The 8807-nt window shown below is 46.0% G+C and overlaps 1 long non-coding RNA gene across 1 annotated transcript; it reads left to right on the plus strand.

Moving 5' to 3' along the window:
- Positions 1-440: 440 nt before the first annotated feature.
- On the plus strand, positions 441-8794 carry LOC106590851 (uncharacterized; the record flags this gene model as incomplete). Its single annotated transcript, XR_006767529.1, has 5 exons — positions 441-530; positions 1101-1161; positions 1314-1421; positions 5161-5391; positions 8379-8794. It is a non-coding gene; the product is annotated as an uncharacterized lncRNA (long non-coding RNA).
- Positions 8795-8807: the final 13 nt, after the last annotated feature.

The raw sequence follows: 8807 nt of genomic DNA on the forward strand, positions 1-8807 counted from the left end.
TTGGCCTTCCGAGTGGCGAAGCGGTCTGAAGCACTGCATCTCAGTGCAAGAGGCGTCCCTACAGTCCCTGGTTTGAATCCAGGCTGTATCACATTCGGCCGTGATTGGGGAGTCCCATAGGGTGACGCACAATTGTAAAAAAATCTGTAATGTTGCAATTGTACATTCATGCAGGGGGAAATACAATGATTGCACTAGTGCATATGCGTGAAAGTGGTCTGCACACAGCACATTATCCCCGGAGATGCCAAACTCGGGCAAAGTGTCCCCCATATGACGTCACAGTGATGTCATAATGAGTGGGGGGAAAAAACACCTGCATCAGAGACAGTGCAAAGATTTTCATACTCTGCCACATCCTGAAGAGTTACCTTGTTGTACAATGTCTACCATTTACAACTGGAATCTACATTGAAATTACAACACGTACAGTTTTTATTATGAATACATTTCTTTCTTGTTGTCCCATGATTTTCACTTAGCAAAAAGAGTTAATGTCAACGCGAAACTGATTGTGAGGACGAACAAAGGTACTTTTTACATAGTCCTTGTGCATCCCAAATCAACCCTATAAAGTACATTATCAGCCATGTTCAAAAGTAGTACACTATGTAGGGAATAGGGTCCCATCAGAGGACAAACACTCATGATGCATCATGGACAGTAGCTGTGAAGTGATACACATTGCTACAGTGTGGTTTTTACTATGTTTATGAGCTTACTAGTACTAAAAATACTGTATTTCAAAAATAGAAGTGGATTAATTGGTTAATAGGCCTATGTGGCTCTGGTGATTTGTTGTCTGTCAGGGTGGGTGTGGTCTCCCATGGCACCACATTACATCACAATTGTGATGTCATAAATAATTGTATTCTGATGACAGCCTAAATGGTTTGCCATTTACGGCAACACTTACAAGTTCAATTCAGGGTCAAAATCATTGCTATATTTTGGATGGTTATTTTTGAAGTGATTGATTGGTGGTAAGTAGTTGTGACCACTTGTGATTTAGTGTGAAAAGGCCTACTTTGTGACACAATTTAATTGTGATGATTTAAATAATATAATAATATTTTTAAGCCATATTGTACCTTTTTCAGGATTACTGTAATTGAAGGAACTATGGGAAAGTTCTCCTTCCCAAGGCTCATCATAAGAATGGTTAGAATCTCTTTTCTCTCACCACCCTCATAGTCAAAACTCCAGTGATTTAAAATCATCACTTTGACATACAGGCCTATGAGCTTTTCTAAGATTGAAAATAACAATAACCTCATTACTAACTGCATGTTTGTCATCATTTTCATTTCTAGCCATGGGCAAATCGGACTGCACAGGACGATTTCTGCACAGGAACTACTGAACTCCACAGGCCCAGAACACACCAGCCTCACAACTCCTCACAACTCCCCAGCCTTAATGTAAGTCCCATCTGCAAGATAAATCTACGACCCACTAAAGTGGTCCAGACTAATCATGTATGGACAATCAGTGTAAACGTTGTACTAACTACGGCTTGATCGAGTGTCAACATTATACCTTATTGATATTCTATATCAATGAAATACAATGGAAGGTACATAATAATCCAATGCGTAAAATAAAATATACATTACATTACATTACATTTAAGTCATTTAGCAGACGCTCTTTCCCAGAGCGACTTACAAATTGGTGCATTCACCTTATGATATCCAGTGGAACAACCACTTTACAATAGTGCATCTAAATCTTTTAAGGGGGGGGGTTAGAAGGATTACTTGATCCTATCCTTGGTATTCCTTAAAGAGGTGGGGTTTCAGGTGTCTCCGGAAGGTGGTGATTGACTCCGCTTTCCTGGCGTCGTGAGGGAGCTTGTTCCACTATTGGGGTACCAGAGCAGCGAACAGTTTTGATTGGGCTGAGCGGGAACTGTGCTTCCTCAGAGGTAGGGGGGCCAGCAGGCCAGAGGTGGATGAACGCAGTGCCCTTGTTTGGGTGTAGGGCCTGATCAGAGCCTGAAGGTATGGAGGTGCCGTTCCCTTCACAGCTCCGTAGGCAATCACCATGGTCTTGTAGCGGATGCGAGCTTCAACTGGAAGCCAGTGGAGAGAGCGGAGGAGCGGGGTGACGTGAGAGAACTTGGGAAGGTTGAACACCAGACGGGCTGCGGCGTTCTGGATGAGTTGTAGGGGTTTAATGGCACAGGCAGGGAGCCCAGCCAACAGCGAGTTGCAGTAATCTAGACGGGAGATGACAAGTGCCTGGATTAGGACCTGCGCCGCTTCCTGTGTGAGGCAGGGTCGTACTCTGCGAATGTTGTAGAGCATGAACCTACAGGATCGGGCCACCGCCTTGATGTTAGTGGAGAACGACAGGGTGTTGTCCAGGATCACGCCAAGTTTCTTAGCACTCTGGGAGGAGGACACAAGGGAGTTGTCAACCGTGATGGCGAGATCATGGAATGGGCAGTCCTTCCCCGGGAGGAAGAGCAGCTCCGAATTGCCGAGGTTCAGCTTGAGGTGGTGATCCGTCATCCACACTGATATGTCTGACAGACATGTAGAGATGCGATTCGCCGCCTGGTTATCAGAAGGGGGAAAGGAGAAGATTAATTGTGTGTCGTCTGCATAGCAATGATAGGAGAGACCATGTGAGGATATGACAGAGCCAAGTGACTTGGTGTATAGCGAGAATAGGAGAGGGCCTAGAACAGAGCCCTGGGGGACACCAGTGGTGAGAGCGCATGGTGCGGAGACAGATTCTCGCCACGCCACCTGGTAGGAGCGACCTGTCAGGTAGGACGCAATCCAAGCGTGGGCCGCGCCGGAGATGCCCAACTCGGAGAGGGTGGAGAGGAGGATCTGATGGTTCACAGTATCAAAGGCAGCAGATAGGTCTAGAAGGATGAGAGCAGAGGAGAGAGAGTTAGCTTTAGCAGTGCGGAGAGCCTCCGTGACACAGAGAAGAGCAGTCTCAGTTGAATGCCCAGTCTTGAAACCTGACTGATTAGGATCAAGAAGGTCATTCTGAGAGAGATAGCAGGAGAGCTGGCCAAGGACGGCACGTTCAAGAGTTTTGGAGAGAAAAGAAAGAAGGGATACTGGTCTGTAGTTGTTGACATCGGAGGGATCGAGTGTAGGTTTTTTTCAGAAGGGGTGCAACTCTCGCTCTCTTGAAGACGGAAGGGACGTAGCCAGCGGTCAAGGATGAGTTGATGAGCGAGGTGAGGTAGGGGAGAAGGTCTCCGGAAATGGTCTGGAGAAGAGAGGAGGGGATAGGGTCAAGTGGGCAGGTTGTTGGGTGGCCGGCCGTCACAAGACGCGAGATTTCATCTGGTGAGAGAGGGGAGAAAGAGGTCAAAGCACAGGGTAGGGCAGTGTGAGCAGGACCAGCGGTGTCGTTTGACTTAGCAAACGAGGATCGGATATCGTCAACCTTCTTTTCAAAATGGTTGACGAAGTCATCCGCAGAGAGGGAGGAGGGGGGAGGGGAGGAGGATTCAGGAGGGAGGAGAAGGTAGCAAAGAGCTTCCCTAAGGTTAGAGGCAGATGCTTGGAATTTAGAGTGGTATAAAGTGGCTTTAGCAGCAGAGACAGAAGAGGAGAATGTAGAGAGGAGGGAGTGAAAGGATGCCAGGTCCGCAGGGGAGGCGAGTTTTCCTCCATTTCCGCTCGGCTGCCCGGAGCCCTGTTCTGTGAGCTCGTAGTGAGTCGTCGAGCCACGGAGCAGGAGGGGAGGACCGAGCCGGCCTGGAGGATAGGGGACAGAGAAAATCAAAGGATGCAGAAAGGGAGGAGAGGAGGGTTGAGGAGGCAGAATCAGGAGATAGGTTGAAGAAGGTTTGAGCAGAGGGAAGAGATGATAGGATGGAAGAGGAGAGAGTAGCGGGAGAGAGAGAGCGAAGGTTGGGACGGCGCAATACCATCCGAGTAGGGGCAGAGTGAGAAGTGTTGGATGAGAGCAAGAGGGAAAAGGATACAAGGTAGTGGTCGGAGATTTGGAGGGGAGTTGCAATGAGATTAGTGGAAGAACAGCATCTAGTAAAGATGAGGTCAAGCGTATTGCCTGCCTTGTGAGTAGGGGGGGAAGGGGAGAGGGTGAGGTCAAAAGTGGAGAGGAGTGGAAAGATGGAGGCAGAGAGGAATGAGTCAAAGGTAGACGTGGGGAGGTTAAAGTCACCCAGAACTGTGAGAGGTGAGCCATCCTCAGGAAAGGAACTTATGAAGGCGTCAAGCTCATTGATGAACTCTCCAAGGGAACCTGGAGGGCGATAAATGATAAGGATGTTAAGCTTGAAAGGGCTGGTAACTGTGACAGCATGGAATTCAAATGAGGAGATAGACAGATGGGTCAGGGGAGAAAGAGAGAATGTCCACTTGGGAGAGATGAGGATTCCAGTGCCACCACCCCGCTGGCTCGATGCTCTAGGGGTATGCGAGAACACGTGGGCAGACGAAGAGAGAGCAGTAGGAGTAGCAGTGTTATCTGTGGTAATCCATGTTTCCGTCAGCGCCAGGAAGTCTAGGGACTGGAGGGTAGCATAGGCTGAGATGAACTCAGCCTTGTTGGCTGCAGCCCGGCAGTTCCAGAGGCTGCCGGAGACCTGGAACTCCACGTGGGTCGTGCGTGCTGGGACCACCAGGTTAGAGTGGCAGCGGCCACACGGTGTGAAGCATTTGTATGGCCTGTGCAGAGGGGAGAGAACAGGGATAGACAGACACATAGTTGACAAGCTACAGAAGTGTTGTTTCTTGTATTATTGTCTCTTGTGTCTTTAGAGAACTGTTTCACTTTGATATCCTTTTTCTTCTGTCCTGATTTTCTCTTTCTTTTCTTCTGTTAACTAGATATTCTTTGTTGTTCTTCGTTAGCTAGCTAGCTTCTTCCAAAAGAGTCCCTAGCAACTGCTTAGCAACTGGTAAACAATTCAGCTAGCTAAGATAACCACAATTTTATGAAAAATAGTTATTTTTCAAAAGCCTATCTTCTTTGTTTGTTGCTTGTTTTTTCTCCTATTCAGTCTTGCAGTTTTCTTTTGCTTTTTTCCGATGTACTTCACTCTAAAAACCATGTAAATTTCAATATTTGTAGGAGCTCATTTTTCAACTGCTGCTGCTCAAATTGGAGTTCCGGAATGATATACCATGTTCTATTCTCAATATCCCTACTGCCCCAAAGGTGTGTAGGCAGGGCAAGGAGGACATCGATTCAACCCAGAAGAAGAGGAAAAAGAAGAGGCTAAATGAGAAGGGAACCCAGGTTGAACTAGGCATGCGGGAGGATATCCATGACCTTGACCGCGCCCATTGGAGATTGGCTAGAGAGACATGGAGAACTGAGCGAGGAAACATGAGGGAGATTAAGGCGCTGTATGGAGAAATATTTAGGCTGCACCAACTCTTGGAGGAGGTAACAAGAGCAGTTTTCTTTAATCAGACTTTCATATCAGTAGGTATACTGTAGTTGCTTTAGATGTTCCCAATCCTGATAAACAGAAATTAGATCTAAATAGATAGAATAGTGAAATAAGAAGGCAAGAAAAAAACTGCACATTGGAAGTATTCTGAGGAAGGTCTGCAATCTGCACTGGTAGTATTCTGAGGAAGGTCAGCATTCTGCACTGGTTGTATTCTCAGGAAGCTCTGAATTCTGCACTGGTAGTATTATTAAGAAGGTCTGCATTCTGCACTGATAGTGTTCTGAGGAAGGTCTGCGTTTTGCACTGGTAGTATTCTTAAGAAGGTCTGCATTCTGCACTGGTAGTATTCTTAAGAAGGTCTAGAATCTGCACTTCTAGTATTCTGAGGAAAGTCTGCATTCTGCACTGGTAGTATTATTAAGAAGGTCTGCATTATGCACTGGTAGTATTCTTAAGGTCTGCATTCTGCACTGATAGTGTTCTGAGGAACGTCTGCGTGTTGCACTGGTAGTATTCTGAGGAAGGTCTGCATTCTGCACTGATAGTGTTCTGAGGAAGGTCTGCATTCTGCACTGATAGTGTTCTGAGGAAGGTCTGCGTTTTGCACTGGTAGTATTCTTAATAAGGTCTAGAATCTGCACTTCTAGTATTCTGAGGAAGGTCTGCATTCTGCACTGGTAGTATTATTAAGAAGGTCTGCATTATGTACTGGTAGTATTCTTAAGAAGGTCTGCATTCTGCACTGATAGTGTTCTGAGGAAAGTCTGCGTTTTGCACTGGTAGTATTCTGAGGAAGGTCTGCATTCTGCACTGGTAGTATTCTAAGGAAGTCCTGCGTCTTCACTGGTAGTATTCTTAAGAAGTTCTGCATTCTGCACTGGTAGTATTCTTAAGAAGGTCTAGAATCTGCACTGGTAGTATTCTGAGGAAGGTCTGCATTCTGCACTGGTAGTATTCTCAGGAAGCTCTGAATTCTGCACTGGTAGTATTATTAAGAAGGTCTGCATTCTGCACTGATAGTGTTCTCCTTGCTGTCCCCAGTCCACCTGGCCGTGCTGCTGCTCCAGTTTCAACTGTTCTGCCTGCGGCTATGGAACCCTGACCTGTTCACCGGACGTGCTTGTTGCACCCTCGACAACTACTATGATTATTATTATTTGACCATGCTGGTCATTTATGAACATTTTAACATTTTAACATCTTGACCATGTTCTGTTATAATATCCACCCTGCACAGCCAGAAGAGGACTGGCCACCCCTCATAGCCTGGTTCCTCTCTAGGTTTCTTCCTAGGTTTTTGGCCTTTCTAGGGAGTTTTTCCTAGGGAGATTTTCCTAGCCACCGTGCTTCTTTCACATGCTTTGTTTGCTGTTTGGGGTTTTAGGCTGGGTTTCTGTACAGCACTTTGAGAATATCAGCTGATGTACGAAGGGCTATATAAAAATAAATTTGATTTGATTTGATTCTGAGGAAGGTCTGCGTTTTGCACTGGTAGTATTCTTAAGAAGGCCTGCATTATGCACTGGTAGTATTCTTAAGAAGGTCTAGAATCTGCACTTCTAGTATTCTGAGGAAGGTTTGCATTCTGCACTGGTAGTATTATTAAGAAGGTCTGCATTATGCACTGGTAGTATTCTTAAGGTCTGCATTCTGCACTGATAGTGTTCTGAGGAACGTCTGCGTTTTGCACTGGTAGTATTCTGAGGAAGGTCTGCATTCTGCACTGGTAGTATTCTAAGGAAGTCCTGCGTCTTCACTGGTAGTATTCTTAAGAAGGTCTGCATTCTGCACTGATAGTGTTCTGAGGAACGTCTGCGTTTTGCACTGGTTGTATTCTTAAGAAGGTCTGCATTCTGCACTGATAGTGTTCTGAGGAAGGTCTGCGTTCTGCACTGGTAGTATTATGAGTTCTGTCGGCATTATGCTCTGGTAGTATTCTGAGGAAGGTCTGTATTCTGAACTGATAGTATTCTGAGGAAGGCCTGCATTCTGCACTGGTAGTATTCTAAGGAAGTCCTGCGTCTTCACTGGTAGTATTCTTAAGAAGGTCTGCATTCTGCACTGATAGTGTTCTGAGGAACGTCTGCGTTTTTGCACTGGTTGTATTCTTAAGAAGGTCTGCATTCTGCACTGATAGTGTTCTGAGGAAGGTCTGCGTTCTGCACTGGTAGTATTATGAGTTCTGTCGGCATTATACTCTGGTAGTATTCTGAGGAAGTTCTGTATTCTGAACTGATAGTATTCTGAGGAAGGCCTGCATTCTGCACTGGTAGTATTCTAAGGAAGTCCTGCGTCTTCACTGGTAGTATTCTTAAGAAGGTCTGCATTCTGCACTGATAGTGTTCTGAGGAACGTCTGCGTTTTGCACTGGTTGTATTCTTAAGAAGGTCTGCATTCTGCACTGGTAGTATTCTTAAGAAGGTCTGCATTCTGCAATGGTAGTATTCTGAGGAAGGTCTGCATTCTGCACTGGTAGTATTCTGAGGAAGGCCTGCGTTCTGCACTGGTAGTATTCTGAGGAAGGTCTGCGTTCTGCACTGGTAGTATTCTTAAGAAGGTCTAGAATCTGCACTGGTAGCATTCTGAGGAAGGTCTGCGTTCTGCACTGGTAGTATTATGAGTTCTGTCGGCATTATGCTCTGGTAGTATTCTGAGGAAGGTCTGTATTCTGAACTGATAGTATTCTGAGGAAGGCCTGCGTTCTGCACTGGTAGTATTCTGAGGAAGGTCTGCATTCTGCAATGGTAGTATTCTTAGGAAGGTTTGCATTCTTAGAATAAAGTTGAAAGAGAATGGAGGAATTTCTGAATTGGAATGATTCCAAAAGTGTTCCCATTTTCCTAATAGGCTAATATACAGTAATAAAACGTGTTTTCTTTATGATATTTATTACCCATACACATGTAATTGTTTTAAGATAGTAATAACAATGACCATCAAGCTATTAAGTAATAAAAATGTGTCTGTCATCATACAGATTGGGGTGGATAAAGGGGTGATCAAGCAGCGCTCCACCTCCATTCTTTGTCCCGTCTCCCCGACACTGCCAGCTTTCCCCTGGTACAACCTCCACAGGTTCCTCGCCAACAGCCATTCGGAGCCAGACCAGCATGCTGCCGGCACCCAGAAGGACCCATCTAAGAAACATTCAATCTTTCCCCCTCTGGACACACAGAGCTGCACCTCCCCTGAAAGATGGCCTCATTCAACGTCCAAGACGTCACACCCACACGCTTCACACCGATTTGCTGTCCCATCCCACCCCCTGGTTTCCGGCCCTCCTGCCCGGATGAGACAGACCCATCCGCATGTCCACCCCAGGTCCCCATTGACTGGCCAGGCAAAGGTCAAGGATGAGGTCAAGAGGCCAGAGATTGCATCGTCTGAGGAATTGTCTGAGGAAGTT

Source organism: Salmo salar, unplaced genomic scaffold (assembly GCF_905237065.1).
Source record: "Salmo salar unplaced genomic scaffold, Ssal_v3.1, whole genome shotgun sequence".
NCBI classification, from domain to species: Eukaryota; Metazoa; Chordata; class Actinopteri; order Salmoniformes; family Salmonidae; genus Salmo; species Salmo salar.